This window comes from Lissotriton vulgaris, chromosome 1_1 (assembly GCF_964263255.1).
Source record: "Lissotriton vulgaris chromosome 1_1, aLisVul1.2, whole genome shotgun sequence".
In the NCBI taxonomy this organism is placed as follows: domain Eukaryota; kingdom Metazoa; phylum Chordata; class Amphibia; order Caudata; family Salamandridae; genus Lissotriton; species Lissotriton vulgaris.
Genome location: NC_141685.1, coordinates 244,545,586 through 244,564,584, shown reverse-complemented (window position 1 = coordinate 244,564,584; position 18,999 = coordinate 244,545,586). Strand labels below are relative to the sequence as shown.

The 18,999-nt window shown below is 43.6% G+C and overlaps 12 non-coding genes across 12 annotated transcripts; all 12 read left to right on the top strand.

Moving 5' to 3' along the window:
- Nucleotides 1-6,151: 6,151 nt before the first annotated feature.
- On the top strand, nt 6,152-6,223 carry TRNAC-GCA (transfer RNA cysteine (anticodon GCA)). Its single transcript has one exon. It is a non-coding gene; the product is annotated as a tRNA-Cys (tRNA).
- Nucleotides 6,224-7,235: 1,012 nt separating this feature from the next.
- Nucleotides 7,236-7,307, top strand: TRNAS-GCU (transfer RNA serine (anticodon GCU)). The gene has a single exon. It is a non-coding gene; the product is annotated as a tRNA-Ser (tRNA).
- A 1,012-nt stretch (nt 7,308-8,319) lies between these two features.
- TRNAC-GCA (transfer RNA cysteine (anticodon GCA)) lies at nt 8,320-8,391 on the top strand. Its single transcript has one exon. It is a non-coding gene; the product is annotated as a tRNA-Cys (tRNA).
- Nucleotides 8,392-9,403: 1,012 nt separating this feature from the next.
- On the top strand, nt 9,404-9,475 carry TRNAC-GCA (transfer RNA cysteine (anticodon GCA)). The gene has a single exon. It is a non-coding gene; the product is annotated as a tRNA-Cys (tRNA).
- Nucleotides 9,476-10,485: 1,010 nt separating this feature from the next.
- TRNAC-GCA (transfer RNA cysteine (anticodon GCA)) lies at nt 10,486-10,557 on the top strand. The gene has a single exon. It is a non-coding gene; the product is annotated as a tRNA-Cys (tRNA).
- Nucleotides 10,558-11,569: 1,012 nt separating this feature from the next.
- TRNAC-GCA (transfer RNA cysteine (anticodon GCA)) lies at nt 11,570-11,641 on the top strand. Its single transcript has one exon. It is a non-coding gene; the product is annotated as a tRNA-Cys (tRNA).
- Nucleotides 11,642-12,653: 1,012 nt separating this feature from the next.
- TRNAC-GCA (transfer RNA cysteine (anticodon GCA)) lies at nt 12,654-12,725 on the top strand. Its single transcript has one exon. It is a non-coding gene; the product is annotated as a tRNA-Cys (tRNA).
- Nucleotides 12,726-13,736: 1,011 nt separating this feature from the next.
- Nucleotides 13,737-13,808, top strand: TRNAC-GCA (transfer RNA cysteine (anticodon GCA)). The gene has a single exon. It is a non-coding gene; the product is annotated as a tRNA-Cys (tRNA).
- Nucleotides 13,809-14,821: 1,013 nt separating this feature from the next.
- Nucleotides 14,822-14,893, top strand: TRNAC-GCA (transfer RNA cysteine (anticodon GCA)). The gene has a single exon. It is a non-coding gene; the product is annotated as a tRNA-Cys (tRNA).
- A 1,012-nt stretch (nt 14,894-15,905) lies between these two features.
- On the top strand, nt 15,906-15,977 carry TRNAC-GCA (transfer RNA cysteine (anticodon GCA)). Its single transcript has one exon. It is a non-coding gene; the product is annotated as a tRNA-Cys (tRNA).
- A 1,011-nt stretch (nt 15,978-16,988) lies between these two features.
- Nucleotides 16,989-17,060, top strand: TRNAC-GCA (transfer RNA cysteine (anticodon GCA)). The gene has a single exon. It is a non-coding gene; the product is annotated as a tRNA-Cys (tRNA).
- Nucleotides 17,061-18,072: 1,012 nt separating this feature from the next.
- Nucleotides 18,073-18,144, top strand: TRNAC-GCA (transfer RNA cysteine (anticodon GCA)). Its single transcript has one exon. It is a non-coding gene; the product is annotated as a tRNA-Cys (tRNA).
- The last annotated feature ends 855 nt before the right edge of the window (nt 18,145-18,999 follow it).

Below are 18,999 nucleotides of genomic sequence, written 5' to 3'. Positions count from 1 at the left end.
CATCCTCCGCCAAATGAAACCGCAGTTTCCTCGCCGGGGTATAGTAGTACCTCTGAACAAACTTATAGTGGATAATTTTAAGGCGACAACTAGAAGAGACATTGGCCGTGAGTCCGCAACAGTATTTCCACTGCTCGTCTGTGATAGGAGCACCCAATTCGGCAACCCACTGCTCGCGCACCCGATTGGTCGGGACCAATCGCTGTCGGCGAATAGCCCCGTATAACTTCGACACCAGGTGTCGCCCATCTGAAACCAGCAGCACATGGAGGGGGAGGGTTACCCCCGGCTCCGACGGGTAGTCCGGTAGCAGAGCACGCATGCCCTGCCGCAGGCGGACAAAGTAGAACAGGTCTAGAGGGGAGCAAGCAGCCGAACCAAAGAAATGAGCCTGAGTTCGGAAAGCACCTTCATGAAACAAGTCGCCCCACGTGAGGACACCTAGCCGTTTGCACATTCGCTGAAACCCCGTCTCCAACAACAGCGACAGATCCGGATGATAAGCCAGAGGCAAGGCCGGCGAGTAGAGAAAGGAAACGTCTAGCAAATGAGCCATCCGCTTCCAAGCATCCACCGTGCATGTCACCGTCGTGCGGGGCGTTTCCACATCTGACACCTTGCCCAAGACCATCCCCTCCAGTGGGAGCGGGTGGGCGACCCAATGCTCAGCAGCAATCTGGGGCATGAATGGCGTGGGGCGCATCCAATGATAGGCATAATGCGCCTGAGCGCTGAGATAATAGAGTTCAAAGTCAGGGACGTCGAAACCGCCATCAGCGTAAGGCAACGTAAGGGTAGCCCAGGCCACCCGCGGCTGCTTGCCCCCCCAGAACAATCGCAGAAGCTCAGAGCGAAGTCTACGAAAGAAATAAGCACCAGGATGATATGGGAGGTTCTGAAAAAGATAAAGAAAGCGGGGCAGAACCACCATCTTGATAAGAGACGCCCTGCCGGCCATGGAGAGAGGTAAAGACATCCATCTAGTGACATCATCCGCCAGTTTAGTAATGGCCACACCATAGTTGAGCCGAACCGCGTCTCCCCTATCCAAGGACACAACAATACCGAGATACCGCAACTCCGAGTCACACCATTCCAAAGGGTAGTCAAGGGGAAACCTAGCCACCGCAGCCGTAAGGGGGAAAAATTGAGATTTCCGCCAGTTGATATGAACCCCGGATACGCCTCCAAAAGCGACCAGCTCCCGCAGGAGCGAATTAAGGTTGTTCTCAGGGTCCTTGACATAGAGTGTGACGTCATCGGCGTATAAAGAAATGCCGACCTGCCGCTGAAGACAATTAAAGGCGCTCTGCTGATGAAACTGACGTATCCTGCAGGCCAACGGCTCAATGGCGATAGCAAACAAGAGGGGTGAGAGGGGGCAGCCCTGTCGGGTCCCTCTCGTGAGAGGGAACGAGGGGGACAGCACCCCATTCACTACTACCCTCGCCATCGGATCAGTATATAAAAGCTTAACCCAAGAGATGAAAATCCTGGGGAACCCCATCCGACAAAGAACATCAATAAGGTAGCCCCACTCGACAGAGTCAAACGCCTTAGTGGCATCAAGAAAGATAGCGGCAACCGGGACAGTGGGATCGATGGTCGACACAAGCGAAAACAAAGTGCGAAGATTGTGAGAGGTGGCGCGACCGGGCACAAAACCCGACTGATCCGGCAACACGATAACGGGCATGAGTTCGGCTAATCTCACCGCCAAGACCTTCGCGAGAATTTTTACATCGCAGTTGAGCAATGAGAGGGGCCTGTAGGAGCCCACATCCAGTGGATCCTTACCCGGCTTGAGCAGCGACGTGATGGCGACCTCCCGCATGGAGCCCGGTAGACGTCCCTCCTCCAGAGACTCCTCGAACACCTCACGGAGCACAGGGGCCATGATGTCAATATAACACTTATAAAATTCAGCCGGAAGGCCATCCAGCCCGGCGGCCTTCCCATTAGAAAGAGACATGATGGCATTCCTAACTTCCTCCACCTCCAGGGGCCTGCCTAAGAACTCCCGATGACCATCCGATAGCCAACAAAGCGCCAACTCATCGAGGAATCCACCGTATCGAGTCTCACCCGTCTGCTGTGTCGTGTAGAGGTGTGCATAGTGTTCAACAAAAGTGCGCTGAATCTCCGAGGTGTCTCGACAGCGAGTGCCATCCGGAGCCACCAATTCCAGCACGTCCGACCCATGCCTAGGATGTCTAGTAAGAGCAGCGAGGACCTTACCGGGCCGCTCCCCTTCGCAGTATCGCCTCGCCGTCCAGTATTTCCCCCTGTGCTTAGCCTCACGAGCAGCCTCCTCCTCATACTCGGAGAGCTTAGTGCGGAATTGTGCCAAAAGATCGGGGTCCGAAGTCACCTGCATCCTGCGCTCCAAGTCTCGCAAGTCAGCCTCCAGCCTCTCGAGGGTCCGAACGATCAGACGGAGTACGCCACAGCTTTTAGAAATAGTGACACCCCGGATCGTGACCTTGAATGCCTCCCAAATGACCTCAATGCTCTCCACAGAGCCCTTGTTTCTAGGGAAGAACGCCTCCACCTCCACACCGAGTTCCTCCTTGAACACCGGGTCAAGCAAAGCACTCGGAAACAAACGCCAAGGCGGGCGCGGCCTGTGCAACCCGGGGACGGACAAATCAACCTTCACCGGACAGTGGTCTGAATACGTCCTAGCTAAATGTGCGGCCCCCTTCAGGCCAGCCGCCAACCCTCTAGAGAGAAATACATAGTCCAGTCTTGCCCATGAACGAGCATGTGTGGTGTAATGGGTGCCCTCCCTAGTGACAGGGTGGGTGTACCTCCAACTGTCAACCATCCCAGCCTCCTCCACTATCCCCCGCAGCACATCCCTAGCCTGTACATTGTACTGAGGGCTACCCTCAGATCTGTCCAACTGGGCCTGAAATGCAAAATTGAAGTCACCCCCCCACACAATGTGAGTAGCATCCACAGCAAGAACATGACCCCACAGAGTGACGAAAAAGATTGGCGTATCAACATTGGGAGCATAGCAATTAACAAACAGTATAGTGTTCTGCCCAAGCCGTCCCCACAGCAGCACATAGCGCCCCTCGGGGTCCCCCAAAGATCCAAGTTCCTGAAATGCAAGCGACCTCTTAACAAGGGTGACAACCCCACGAGCATAAGAAGAGTATGAAGCAAACCCCCTGGCCGCAGCCCACCTTCCGCCGAAAGTGGGGGAGGGAGCGGGGCGCAGATGCGTCTCCTGGAGAAAAGCAACATGAATAGCATGCCTGTCCAAATACTGTATCACATTGCGACACTTCCTGGCATCGTTAAGGCCCCGTACATTCCAGGACAAAATTGAGATCTGATCTACAACAGCAGTTGACATCACGTAACGTAAGGGCCCCACAGGACCCTATAACCAAATACAGGGCAACCAACTCCCAGCAACAGCCAACGATAGGTCCACGCCCCAAGGCACGGGACGACCTCCACATACACTCCATACACTTCCCAGTCATCTCCAAAACAACCAAACAAGAACACAACAACTCCCCCCCAATCGACCCATCCATGAAGCAAGCACCCAGGACAGTCTACGCGCCACTCGCCGCCAAGCCATACCACATGACCCACAACTCGCACACGTGCTGCGCACGCAGAGCGCGCCCCGGCACGTGGCAGCCCAAAATGGCGGCCAGCGCACTCGGGCCCAGAATGGACGAGAGCTCGGATCCCAGAACCCACCACATAAGATAGGAAAGTGGAACAGCCCGGATAGCGGGCGCAGCGAGATTTCCGTGCACTCAAACAGCAGTAGCAGCTACCAAAACGGTCCAAGCAAACAGTCATGGATAGCGACAACCCCCCCCCATCCACCCACCTGACACCACCCCAACTATCAGGCCGCACACACCCCCCCCCCCCATCCCTCAGCACACATCCAGTCAACCAACATAGGACTAGAATCCAAACAAAAGGTAACCATGGGGCACACCCTCCGGGGAACCTTCCAGAGGTGCACGACGCCACTCCCTCACGCCACGCCAGTGTCCGCGCCAACGAGTATCAGGCGGCCCCAGGCGCAGCGCGGGGGGGTGGGTGCCCAGAGCGCGACATCCCAGAACACCATCCTGCGGTGCCATCCCAACCCCACGTAGACAGCAAAACAACGCACCCACTCGTCATAATACAAGCACAACCCACGCATCAGCAGGAAACGGACAATAGCTAGGCCGCAAATATTGAGCAGGCAGCCAACAGGTCTCAATACAAAAGTCACACGTCCACAATACTACAAGAACCGGAAAAAAAGATAGACAAAGTCCAAAGTCACCAGGATCAGGCGACCTCCTCCTCAGCAGCCGATTGTTCACCCTCCGGATCACGATCGTCACCACGATCCGCAGCAGCGCGCTCGCGCTGGAGGCGCTTCGCAAAGTCTTCAGCGTGCTGTGGGTTGGTGAAAAAATGTTGTTTAGCCTGATGCGTCACTCTAAGTTTAGCCGGATAAAGCAAGGCGTAGTCCACTTGAAGGTCCCGAAGCTTCCTTTTCACCCCCAAAAACTTCCGACGCTGGTCCTGCACCATCGGTGTGAAGTCGGGGTACATGGTAAAAGACACCCCTTCGAAGGAGAGAGCCCTGTTAGTGCGGGCGGCCTGAAGAGCAGCGTCTCGATCACGATAATTCAAGAGGCGCGCAATGATGGGACGCGGTGCAGCTCCAGAGGCCGGACGAGGTCCCAACGTCCGATGCGCTCTCTCGACGATGAACTGGGACGAGAATACTTCCGTCCCAATGGCGCCCACCAGTAGCCTCTCCACATAAGTCTCCATTTTGCCCACATTCGTGGACTCCGGCACACCTACTATGCGCACGTTGTTGCGCCTACTCCTCGCCTCCAACTCCTCGTTCTTGGCGGCAATAACACGCAAAATATTGTCCATTCTCGCCAGCTGGGTGGTATGGGTGGCCGTCGTGTCATCCTGGTCCGAAATGCGCTGTTCTGCCGCCGTCAAGCGCTCCTCATGTACGTCCAATTTCTGGACGACCGCATCCATGCGCGACGATATCTTGTCCACTTTGTCCACTATAGTGGCGAACCCCTGCCTCATCTCTTGCATCATTTGGGCAAAGTCCGGCGGAGGTGGGTGCGGGACACTCTCAGTGACATTCGGGGGGGGGGACCGCGAGGCCCCAGCTTCCTGGAGCGAACGCGCCCCACGTCTGGCCCCACCAGAGTCAAAGGACAGTTTGGACTGTTTAGTGTCCGGCTTCCCCATAACGGTGGTACAGAAGGAAAACGAGGCAAATGGGAATCAGGATACAGTTCGGCCAAGGGACCCGGCCAAGCAATAAGCGGCTCGAATCGTGGGGGCACGAGCAGGCCAGCGCGCCCCGCCACTCCCACCGATGAGTAAAGGCCGTCGCCGTTCCCAGCCCAAGGAGGGCAAACCTTCAAAATCCAAGTGTTAAATCCGTTGTACCTCCGCGGGTGATGGTATCTGGGCTGGCAGACGGGAGAGCCGAGAGATAAGTCCGACAGCAGGGGAGAGCCAAGCGTCTCGCCCGGCCAGCGTACGAACCTGGCGGAGAAGGGCGGAGCTAGGCCTACACCCCACGTGCAGAGCCCCGGACTGGCATGAACAGTGACGCCGGGCAAGAGGGCATCAGACCTCCAGAGCGCGAGTCGGAGAAGCCTTTGGGCCCTCGTAGCTTCGGCCAGCAACCTCCGAACAGCTTAGGAGTTGGACCGTGGGTGGACAACCGATATCCCAACCGAGCCGTGGGGTCAGTTCAAGGCGCAGCGATGGCAATCAGGATACCTAGACGGATAATAGCTCCGGGCAGCGGGAGCCTCACGACAGTGCGGCCATTCCGCAGTGCGCCCTCTAGCGCCCCCAAAACCTCTTCCCCTTTGAGAATGTTTCAAAACAAACATTTTAAGTGCAGGCATTGGTCCTATGTACCACTGCCTATTCAAATAAAATACCAATCAAACAAATACAAATATTTTTTTTATTGATCCATTTTTCCTTTAATAAATAATATTAAGAACTACTTCTACAGTTCCACAGTTTCAAGGTTGTACTTTCCGGCACAACTTAGCATGATCCTCTCACTCTTTCATGATGTACTGATATATTGTCATTCTGATCTTGGCTGACAACTGGGGATATAGCTCAGTGGTAGAGCATTTGACTGCAGATCAAGAGGTCCCTGGTTCAAATCCGGGTGTCCCCTCATACTATTTTGAATCTGCTGTTTGTAGTTGGGAATTTTCATGAATCCCATTTGGATCATCTTTGACATAGTCAGTGTTCCCTTGGATGTTACACTTTAATAACATTACAGTGTTGCTGATTAAAACTTGTGAGTAACTGCATTTTTTACACTGGGCTTGGTATTCCCTATGGGAAATTTCTGAAACATCATTGATCTATTTTGGAATTCGGCTCTACCTTTCACAGCTCTAAACAAAGGGAATGGACTATGAAACCAATTGACAAATTAGTTATACTGTTTGGTGCTCTCTTGAATCGCACTAAAGAAATGGCTTAGAATACTGGGCAGCTATGCAATCAATCTATTTCTCATTACACCTGTGTCCTCAGTCTTACATATATTCCATCTCTTCTCTGTCCATACAAAGTATGTGTTTGTTTGAAGCACTTCATTTTTGTGCAACTTAGGAACTATTTAATTTCTCCTTGAAAGCTCTGCCTACGTGCAAGATGTACAAACCCTCGTTGCAGTTGCAAGAAGGCTGGTCTGAAGAATCAGGCCAGTTGCAAGCACAAAGTGGCTTTTTTTGATGTATTAAATCGAAGGTACTTGAAAGGGGTGTATGGGTGTTCCTTCCAAATACCGAATTGTAGTGGTATGTAGAAATGTTTTTACATCGTAATTTGGCCAAAAAAACAATCATACTTCACCACCATCTCGGTGATTGTGGTAACCAATCATCAAATGATAATGTGTCACGTAAAAACCTCTTCCCCTTTAAGAATGTTTCAAAACAATCATTGTATGTAGAGGCATTGGTCCTATGTACCACTGCCTATTCAAATAAAATAGCAATGAAACAAATTAATCCGTTTTTTAAATGATACAGATTTCCTTTAATAAATAATATTAGCTACTTCTTCTCCTGTTCCACAGTTTCAAGCCTGTACTTTCCGGCAAAACTTAGCATGATCCTCTCACTCTTTCATGATGTACTGATATTATGTCATTCTGATTTTACTGAAAAGCTGGGGATATAACTCAGTGGTAGAGCATTTGACTGCTGATCAAGAGGTCCCTGGTTCAAATCCGGGTGTCCCCTCAGACTATTTTGATTCTGTTGTTTGTAGTTGGGACTTTTCATCAATTCCTTTTGGATCATCTTTGACAGAGTCAGTGTTCCCTTGGATTTTGCACTTTAATAGCATTACATAGTTTGCTGCTCAAAACCTGTGAGTAAATGGAGTTTTAACACTCGGCTTGGTATTCCCTTTGGGAAATATCTGAAAGATCATTGATCTATTTTGGAATTTGGCTCTTCCTTTTACAGCACTAAAGAAAGGGAATGGACTATGAAACAAATTGACAAATTTGTTATACTGTTTGGTGCTCTCTTGAATCGCACTAAAGAAATGGCTTAGAATACTGTGCAGCGATGCAGTCAGTCTATTTCTCATTTCACCTGTGTCCTCAGTCTTACATATATTCCAGCTTTTCCCTGTGCATTAAAAGTATGTGCTTGTTTGAAGCACTTCATTTTTGTGCAACGTAGGAACTATTTAATTTCTCCTTGAAAGCTCTGCCTACGTGCAAGATGTTCAAACCCTCGTTGCAGTTGCAAGAAGGCTGGTCTGAAGAATCAGGCCAGTTGCAAGCACAAAGTGCCTTTTTTTGATGTATTAAATCGAAGGTACTTGAAAGGGGTGTTTGGGTGTTCCTTCCAAATACCGAATTGGAGTGGTATGTAGAAATGTTTTTCCTCCGTAATTTGGCCAAAAAACAATCATACTTTACCACCATCTCGGTGATTGTGGTAACCAATCATCAAATGATAATGTGTCACGTAAAAACCTCTTCCCCTTTAAGAATGTTTCAAAACAATCATTGTATGTAGAGGCATTGGTCTTATGTACCACTGCCTATTCAAATAAAATAGCAATGAAACAAATTAATCCGTCTTTTAAATGATCCAGTTTTACTTTAATAAATAATATTAACTACTACTTCTCCTGTTCCACAGTTTCAAGCCTGTACTTTCCGGCACAACTTAGCATGATCCTCTCACTCTTTCATGATGTACTGATATTATGTCATTCTGATTTTACTGAAAAGCTGGGGATATAGCTCAGTGGTAGAGCATTTGACTGCAGATCAAGAGGTCCCTGGTTCAAATCCGGGTGTCCCCTCAGACTATTTTGATTCTGTTGTTTGTAGTTGGGACTTTTCATCAATTCCTTTTGGATCATCTTTGACAGAGTCAGTGTTCCCTTGGATATTGCACTTTAATATCATTACAGAGTTTGCTGCTCAAAACCTGTGAGTAAATGCAGTTTTAACACTCGGCTTGGTGTTCCATTTGGGAACTTTCTGAAAGATCATTGATCTATTTTGGAATTTGGCTCTTCCTTTTACAGCACTAAAGAAAGGGAATGGACTATGAAATAAATTGACAAATTTGTTATACTGTTTGGTGCTTTCTTGAATCGCACTAAAGAAATGGCTTAGAATACTGTGCAGCGATGCAGTCAGTCTATTTCTCATTTCACCTGTGTCCTCAGTCTTACATATATTCCACCTTTTCCCTGTGCATCCAAAGTATGTGCTTGTTTGAAGCACTTCATTTTTGTGCAACGTAGGAACTATTTAATTTCTCCTTAAATGCTCTGCCTACGTGCAAGATGTACGAACCATTGTTGCAGTTGCAAGAAGGCTGGCCTGAAGAATCAGGCCGTTTGCAAGCACAAAGTGGCTTTTTCTGATGTTTTAAATCGAAGGTCCGTGAAAGGGGTGTTTGGGTGTACCTTCCAAATACCGAATTGTAGTGGTATGTAGAAATGTTTTTCCACCGTAATGTGGCCCAAAACAATCATACTTCATCACCATCTGAGTGATTGTGGTAACCAAACATGAAACAATAAGGTATCCCGTAAAAACCTCTTCCCCTTTGAGAATGTTTCAAAACAAACATTTTAAGTGCAGGCATTGGTCCTATGTACCACTGCCTATTCAAATAAAATACCAATCAAACAAATACATATATTTTTTTTAATGATCCATTTTTCCTTTAATAAATAATATTAAGAACTACTTCTACAGTTCCACAGTTTCAAGGTTGTACTTTCCGGCACAACTTAGCATGATCCTCCTACTCTTTCATGATGTACTGATATATTGTCATTCTGCTCTTGGTTGACAGCTGGAGATGTAGCTCAGTGGTAGAGCATTTGACTGCAGATCAAGAGGTCCCTGGTTCAAATCCTGGTGTCCCCTCATACTATTTTGAATCTGCTGTTTGTAGTTGGGAATTTTCATGAATCCCATTTGGATCATCTTTGACAGAGTCAGTGTTCCCTTGGATGTTACACTTTAATACCATTACAGTGTTGCTGAATAAAACTTGTGAGTAACTGCATTTTTTACACTGGGCTTGGTATTCCCTATGGGAAATTTCTGAAACATCATTGATCTATTTTGGAATTCGGCTCTACATTTCACAGCTCTAAACAAAGGGAATGGACTATGAAACCAATTGACAAATTTGTTATACTGTTTGGTGCTCTCTTGAATCGCACTAAAGAAATGGCTTAGAATACTGGGCAGCTATGCAATCAATCTATTTCTCATTACACCTGTGTCCTCAGTCTTACATATATTCCATCTCTTCTCTGTCCATACAAAGTATGTGTTTGTTTGAAGCACTTCATTTTTGTGCAACTTAGGAACTATTTAATTTCTCCTTGAAAGCTCTGTCTACGTGCAAGATGTACAAACCCTCGTTGCAGTTGCAAGAAGGCTGGTCTGAAGAATCAGGCCAGTTGCAAGCACAAAGTGGCTTTTTTGATGTATTAAATCGAAGGTACTTGAAAGGGGTGTTTGGGTGTTCCTTCCAAATACCGAATTGTAGTGGTATGTAGAAATGTTTTTCCATCGTAATTTGGCCAAAAAAAAATCATACTTTACCACCATCTCGGTGATTGTGGTAACCAATCATCAAATGATAATGTGTCATGTAAAAACCTCTTCCCCTTTAAGAATGTTTCAAAACAATCATTGTATGTAGAGGCATTGGTCCTATGTACCACTGCCTATTCAAATAAAGTAGCAATGAAACAAATTAATCCGTTTTTTAAATGATACAGATTTCCTTTAATAAATAATATTAACTACTACTTCTCCTGTTCCACAGTTTCAAGCCTGTACTTTCCGGCACAACTTAGCATGATCCTCTCACTCTTTCATGATGTACTGATATTATGTCATTCTGATTTTACTGAAAAGCTGGGGATATAGCTCAGTGGTAGAGCATTTGACTGCAGATCAAGAGGTCCCTGGTTCAAATCCGGGTGTCCCCTCAGATTATTTTGATTCTGTTGTTTGTATTTGGGACTTTTCATCAATTCCTTTTGGATCATCTTTGACAGAGTCAGTGTTCCCTTGGATATTGCACTTTAATATCATTACAGAGTTTGCTGCTCAAAACCTGTGAGTAAATGCAGTTTTAACACTCGGCTTGGTGTTCCCTTTGGGAACTTTCTGAAAGATCATTAATCTATTTTGGAATTTGGCTCTTCCTTTTACAGCACTAAAGAAAGGGAATGGACTATGAAATAAATTGACAAATTTGTTATACTGTTTGGTGCTTTCTTGAATCGCACTAAAGAAATGGCTTAGAATACTGTGCAGCGATACAGTCAGTCTATTTCTCATTTCACCTGTGTCCTCAGTCTTACATATATTCCACCTTTTCCCTGTGCATCCAAAGTATGTGCTTGTTTGAAGCACTTCATTTTTGTGCAACGTAGGAACTATTTAATTTCTCCTTGAATGCTCTGCCTACGTGCAAGATGTTCAAACCCTTGTTGCAGTTGCAACAAGGCTGGCCTCAAGAATCAGGCCAGTTGCAAGCACAAAGTGGCTTTTTTTGATGTATTAAATCGAAGGTACTTGAAAGGGGTGTTTGGGTGTTCCTTCCAAATACCGAATTGTAGTGGTATGTAGAAATGTTTTTCCTCCGTAATTTGGCCAAAAAACAATCATACTTTACCACCATCTCGGTGATTGTGGTAACCAATCATCAAATGATAATGTGTCACGTAAAAACCTCTTCCCCTTTAAGAATGTTTCAAAACAATCATTGTATGTAGAGGCATTGGTCTTATGTACCACTGCCTATTCAAATAAAATAGCAATGAAACAAATTAATCCGTCTTTTAAATGATCCAGTTTTACTTTAATAAATAATATTAACTACTACTTCTCCTGTTCCACAGTTTCAAGCCTGTACTTTCCGACACAACTTAGCATGATCCTCTCACTCTTTCATGATGTACTGATATTATGTCATTCTGATTTTACTGAAAAGCTGGGGATATAGCTCGGTGGTAGAGCATTTGACTGCAGATCAAGAGGTCCCTGGTTCAAATCCGGGTGTCCCCTCAGACTATTTTGATTCTGTTGTTTGTTGTTGGGACTTTTCATCAATTCCTTTTGGATCATCTTTGACAGAGTCAGTGTTCCCTTGGATATTGCACTTTAATATCATTACAGAGTTTGCTGCTCAAAACCTGTGAGTAAATGCAGTTTTAACACTCGGCTTGGTGTTCCATTTGGGAACTTTCTGAAAGATCATTGATCTATTTTGGAATTTGGCTCTTCCTTTTACAGCACTAAAGAAAGGGAATGGACTATGAAATAAATTGACAAATTTGGTATACTGTTTGGTGCTTTCTTGAATCGCACTAAAGAAATGGCTTAGAATACTGTGCAGCGATGCAGTCAGTCTATTTCTCATTTTACCTGTGTCCTCAGTCTTACATATATTCCACCTTTTCCCTGTGCATCCAAAGTATGTGCTTGTTTGAAGCACTTCATTTTTGTGCAACGTAGGAACTATTTAATTTCTCCTTAAATGCTCTGCCTACGTGCAAGATGTACGAACCATTGTTGCAGTTGCAAGAAGGCTGGCCTGAAGAATCAGGCCGTTTGCAAGCACAAAGTGGCTTTTTCTGATGTTTTAAATCGAAGGTCCGTGAAAGGGGTGTTTGGGTGTACCTTCCAAATACCGAATTGTAGTGGTATGTAGAAATGTTTTTCCACCGTAATGTGGCCCAAAACAATCATACTTCATCACCATCTCAGTGATTGTGGTAACCAATCATGAAACAATAAGGTATCCCGTAAAAACCTCTTCCCCTTTGAGAATGTTTCAAAACAAACATTTTAAGTGCAGGCATTGGTCCTATGTACCACTGCCTATTCAAATAAAATACCAATCAAACAAATACATATATTTTTTTTAATGATCCATTTTTCCTTTAATAAATAATATTAAGAACTACTTCTACAGTTCCACAGTTTCAAGGTTGTACTTTCCGGCACAACTTAGCATGATCCTCCTACTCTTTCATGATGTACTGATATATTGTCATTCTGATCTTGGTTGACAGCTGGAGATGTAGCTCAGTGGTAGAGCATTTGACTGCAGATCAAGAGGTCCCTGGTTCAAATCCTGGTGTCGCCTCATACTATTTTGAATCTGCTGTTTGTAGTTGGGAATTTTCATGAATCCCATTTGGATCATCTTTGACAGAGTCAGTGTTCCCTTGGATGTTACACTTTATTACCATTACAGTGTTGCTGAATAAAACTTGTGAGTAACTGCATTTTTTACACTGGGCTTGGTATTCCCTATGGGAAATTTCTGAAACATCATTGATCTATTTTGGAATTCGGCTCTACATTTCACAGCTCTAAACAAAGGGAATGGACTATGAAACCAATTGACAAATTTGTTATACTGTTTGGTGCTCTCTTGAATCGCACTAAAGAAATGGCTTAGAATACTGGGCAGCTATGCAATCAATCTATTTCTCATTACACCTGTGTCCTCAGTCTTACATATATTCCATCTCTTCTCTGTCCATACAAAGTATGTGTTTGTTTGAAGCACTTCATTTTTGTGCAACTTAGGAACTATTTAATTTCTCCTTGAAAGCTCTGCCTACGTGCAAGATGTACAAACCCTCGTTGCAGTTGCAAGAAGGCTGGTCTGAAGAATCAGGCCAGTTGCAAGCACAAAGTGGCTTTTTTGATGTATTAAATCGAAGGTACTTGAAAGGGGTGTTTGGGTGTTCCTTCCAAATACCGAATTGTAGTGGTATGTAGAAATGTTTTTCCATCGTAATTTGGCCAAAAAAATAATCATACTTTACCACCATCTCGGTGATTGTGGTAACCAATCATCAAATGATAATGTGTCATGTAAAAACCTCTTCCCCTTTAAGAATGTTTCAAAACAATCATTGTATGTAGAGGCATTGGTCCTATGTACCACTGCCTATTCAAATAAAGTAGCAATGAAACAAATTAATCCGTTTTTTAAATGATACAGATTTCCTTTAATAAATAATATTAACTACTACTTTTCCTGTTCCACAGTTTCAAGCCTGTACTTTCCGGCACAACTTAGCATGATCCTCTCACTCTTTCATGATGTACTGATATTATGTCATTCTGATTTTACTGAAAAGCTGGGGATATAGCTCAGTGGTAGAGCATTTGACTGCAGATCAAGAGGTCCCTGGTTCAAATCTGTGTGTCCCCTCAGACTATTTTGATTCTGTTGTTTGTAGTTGGGACTTTTCATCAATTCCTTTTGGATCATCTTTGACAGAGTCAGTGTTCTCTTGGATATTGCACTTTAATAGCATTACATAGTTTGCTGCTCAAAACCTGTGAGTAAATGGAGTTTTAACACTCGGCTTGGTATTCCCTTGAGGAAATTTCTGAAAGATCATTGATCTATTTTGGAATTTGGCTCTTCCTTTTACAGCACTAAAGAAAAGGAATGGACTATGAAACAAATTGACAAATTTGTTATACTGTTTGGTGCTCTCTTGAATCGCACTAAAGAAATGGCTTAGAATACTGTGCAGCGATGCAGTCAGTCTATTTCTCATTTCACCTGTGTCCTCAGTCTTACATATATTCCAGCTTTTCCCTGTGCATTAAAAGTATGTGCTTGTTTGAAGCACTTCATTTTTGTGCAACGTAGGAACTATTTAATTTCTCCTTGAAAGCTCTGCCTACGTGCAAGATGTTCAAACCCTCGTTGCAGTTGCAAGAAGGCTGGTCTGAAGAATCAGGCCAGTTGCAAGCACAAAGTGGCTTTTTTTGATGTATTAAATCGAAGGTACTTGAAAGGGGTGTTTGGGTGTTCCTTCCAAATACCGAATTGTAGTGGTATGTAGAAATGTTTTTCCTCCGTAATTTGGCCAAAAAACAATCATACTTCACCACCATCTCGGTGATTGTGGTAACCAATCATCAAATGATAATGTGTCACGTAAAAACCTCTTCCCCTTTAAGAATGTTTCAAAACAATCATTGTATGTAGAGGCATTGGTCTTATGCACCACTGCCTATTCAAATAAAATAGCAATGAAACAAATTAATCTGTTTTTTTAAATGATCCAGTTTTACTTTAATAAATAATATTAAGGACTACTTCTCCTGTTCCACAGTTTCAAGCCTGTACTTTCCGGCAGAACTTAGCATGATCCTCTCACTCTTTCATGATGTACTGATATTATGTCATTCTGATTTTACTGAAAAGGTGGGGATATAGCTCAGTGGTAGAGCATTTGACTGCAGATCAAGAGGTCCCTGGTTCAAATCCGGGTGTCCCCTCAGACTATTTTGATTCTGTTGTTTGTAGTTGGGACTTTTCATCAATTCCTTTTGGATCATCTTTGACAGAGTCAGTGTTCCCTTGGATATTGCACTTTAATATCATTACAGAGTTTGCTGCTCAAAACCTGTGAGTAAATGCAGTTTTAACACTCGGCTTGGTGTTCCATTTGGGAACTTTCTGAAAGATCATTGAACTATTTTGGAATTTGGCTCTTCCTTTTACAGCACTAAAGAAAGGGAATGGACTATGAAATAAATTGACAAATTTGTTATACTGTTTGGTGCTTTCTTAAATCGCACTAAAGAAATGGCTTAGAATACTGTGCAGCGATGCAGTCAGTCTATTTCTCATTTCACCTGTGTCCTCAGTCTTACATATATTCCACCTTTTCCCTGTGCATCCAAAGTATGTGCTTGTTTGAAGCACTTCATTTTTGTGCAACGTAGGAACTATTTAATTTCTCCTTAAATGCTCTGCCTACGTGCAAGATGTACGAACCATTGTTGCAGTTGCAAGAAGGCTGGCCTGAAGAATCAGGCCATTTGCAAGCACAAAGTGGCTTTTTCTGATGTTTTAAATCGAAGGTCCGTGAAACGGGTGTTTGGGTGTACCTTCCAAATACCGAATTGTAGTGGTATGTAGAAATGTTTTTCCACCGTAATGTGACCCAAAACAATCATACTTCATCACCATCTGAGTGATTGTGGTAACCAAACATGAAACAATAAGGTATCCCGTAAAAACCTCTTCCCCTTTGAGAATGTTTCAAAACAAACATTTTAAGTGCAGGCATTGGTCCTATGTACCACTGCCTATTCAAATAAAATACCAATCAAACAAATACATATATTTTTTTTATTGATCCATTTTTCCTTTAATAAATAACATTAAGAACTACTTCTACAGTTCCACAGTTTCAAGGTTGTACTTTCCGGCACAACTTAGCATGATCCTCTCACTCTTTCATGATGTACTGATATATTGTCATTCTGATCTTGGCTGACAGCTGGGGATATAGCTCAGTGGTAGAGCATTTGACTGCAGATCAAGCGGTCCCTGGTTCAAATCCGAGTGTCCCCTCATACTATTTTGAATCTGCTGTTTGTAGTTGGGAATTTTCATGAATCCCATTTGGATCATCTTTGACATAGTCAGTGTTCCCTTGGATGTTACACTTTAATAACATTACAGTGTTGCTGATTAAAACTTGTGAGTAACTGCATTTTTTACACTGGGCTTGGTATTCCCTATGGGAAATTTCTGAAACATCATTGATCTATTTTGGAATTCGGCTCTACCTTTCACAGCTCTAAACAAAGGGAATGGACTATGAAACCAATTGACAAATTTGTTATACTGTTTGGTGCTCTCTTGAATCGCACTAAAGAAATGGCTTAGAATACTGGGCAGCTATGCAATCAATCTATTTCTCATTACACCTGTGTCCTCAGTCTTACATATATTCCATCTCTTCTCTGTCCATACAAAGTATGTGTTTGTTTGAAGCACTTCATTTTTGTGCAACTTAGGAACTATTTAATTTCTCCTTGAAAGCTCTGCCTACGTGCAAGATGTACAAACCCTCGTTGCAGTTGCAAGAAGGCTGGTCTGAAGAATCAGGCCAGTTGCAAGCACAAAGTGGCTTTTTTTGATGTATTAAATCGAAGGTACTTGAAAGGGGTGTATGGGTGTTCCTTCCAAATACCGAATTGTAGTGGTATGTAGAAATGTTTTTCCATCGTAATTTGGCCAAAAAACAATCATACTTCACCACCATCTCGGTGATTGTGGTAACCAATCATCAAATGATAATGTGTCACGTAAAAACCTCTTCCCCTTTAAGAATGTTTCAAAACAATCATTGTATGTAGAGGCATTGGTCCTATGTACCACTGCCTATTCAAATAAAATAGCAATGAAACAAATTAATCCGTTTTTTAAATGATACAGATTTCCTTTAATAAATAATATTAGCTACTTCTTCTCCTGTTCCACAGTTTCAAGCCTGTACTTTCCGGCAAAAATTAGCATGATCCTCTCACTCTTTCATGATGTACTGATATTATGTCATTCTGATTTTACTGAAAAGCTGGGGATATAGCTCAGTGGTAGAGCATTTGACTGCAGATCAAGAGGTCCCTGGTTCAAATCCGGGTGTCCCCTCAGACTATTTTGATTCTGTTGTTTGTAGTTGGGACTTTTCATCAATTCCTTTTGGATCATCTTTGACAGAGTCAGTGTTCCCTTGGATTTTGCACTTTAATAGCATTACATAGTTTGCTGCTCAAAACCTGTGAGTAAATGGAGTTTTAACACTCGGCTTGGTATTCCCTTTGGGAAATATCTGAAAGATCATTGATCTATTTTGGAATTTGGCTCTTCCTTTTACAGCACTAAAGAAAGGGAATGGACTATGAAACAAATTGACAAATTTGTTATACTGTTTGGTGCTTTCTTGAATCGCACTAAAGAAATGGCTTAGAATACTGTGCAGCGATGCAGTCAGTCTATTTCTCATTTCACCTGTGTCCTCAGTCTTACATATATTCCAGCTTTTCCCTGTGCATTAAAAGTATGTGCTTGTTTGAAGCACTTCATTTTTGTGCAACGTAGGAACTATTTAATTTCTCCTTGAAAGCTCTGCCTACGTGCAAGATGTTCAAACCCTCGTTGCAGTTGCAAGAAGGCTGGTCTGAAGAATCAGGCCAGTTGCAAGCACAAAGTGCCTTTTTTTGATGTATTAAATCGAAGGTACTTGAAAGGGGTGTTTGGGCGTTCCTTCCAAATACCGAATTGTAGTGGTATGTAGAAATGTTTTTCCTCCGTAATTTGGCCAAAAAACAATCATACTTTACCACCATCTCGGTGATTGTGGTAACTAATCATCAAATGATAATGTGTCACGTAAAAACCTCTTCCCCTTTAAGAATGTTTCAAAACAATCATTGTATGTAGAGGCATTGGTCTTATGTACCACTGCCTATTCAAATAAAATAGCAATGAAACAAATTAATCCGTCTTTTAAATGATCCAGTTTTACTTTAATAAATAATATTAACTACTACTTCTCCTGTTCCACAGTTTCAAGCCTGTACTTTCCGGCACAACTTAGCATGATCCTCTCACTCTTTCATGATGTACTGATATTATGTCATTCTGATTTTACTGAAAAGCTGGGGATATAGCTCAGTGGTAGAGCATTTGACTGCAGATCAAGAGGTCCCTGGTTCAAATCCGGGTGTCCCCTCAGACTATTTTGATTCTGTTGTTTGTAGTTGGGACTTTTCATCAATTCCTTTTGGATCATCTTTGACAGAGTCAGTGTTCCCTTGGATATTGCACTTTAATATCATTACAGAGTTTGCTGCTCAAAACCTGTGAGTAAATGCAGTTTTAACACTCGGCTTGGTGTTCCATTTTGGAACTTTCTGAAAGATCATTGATCTATTTTGGAATTTGGCTCTTCCTTTTACAGCACTAAAGAAAGGGAATGGACTATGAAATAAATTGACAAATTTGTTATACTGTTTGGTGCTTTCTTGAATCGCACTAAAGAAATGGCTTAGAATACTGTGCAGCGATGCAGTCAGTCTATTTCTCATTTCACCTGTGTCCTCAGTCTTACATATATTCCACCTTTTCCCTGTGCATCCAAAGTATGTGCTTGTTTGAAGCACTTCATTTTTGTGCAACGTAGGAACTATTTAATTTCTCCTTAAATGCTCTGCCTACGTGCAAGATGTACGAACCATTGTTGCAGTTGCAAGAAGGCTGGCCTGAAGAATCAGGCCGTTTGCAAGCACAAAGTGGCTTTTTCTGATGTTTTAAATCGAAGGTCCGTGAAAGGGGTGTTTGGGTGTACCTTCCAAATACCGAATTGTAGTGGTATGTAGAAATGTTTTTCCACCGTAATGTGGCCCAAAACAATCATACTTCATCACCATCTCAGTGATTGTGGTAACCAATCATGAAACAATAAGGTATCCCGTAAAAACCTCTTCCCCTTTGAGAATGTTTCAAAACAAACATTTTAAGTGCAGGCATTGGTCCTATGTACCACTGCCTATTCAAATAAAATACCAATCAAACAAAAACATATATA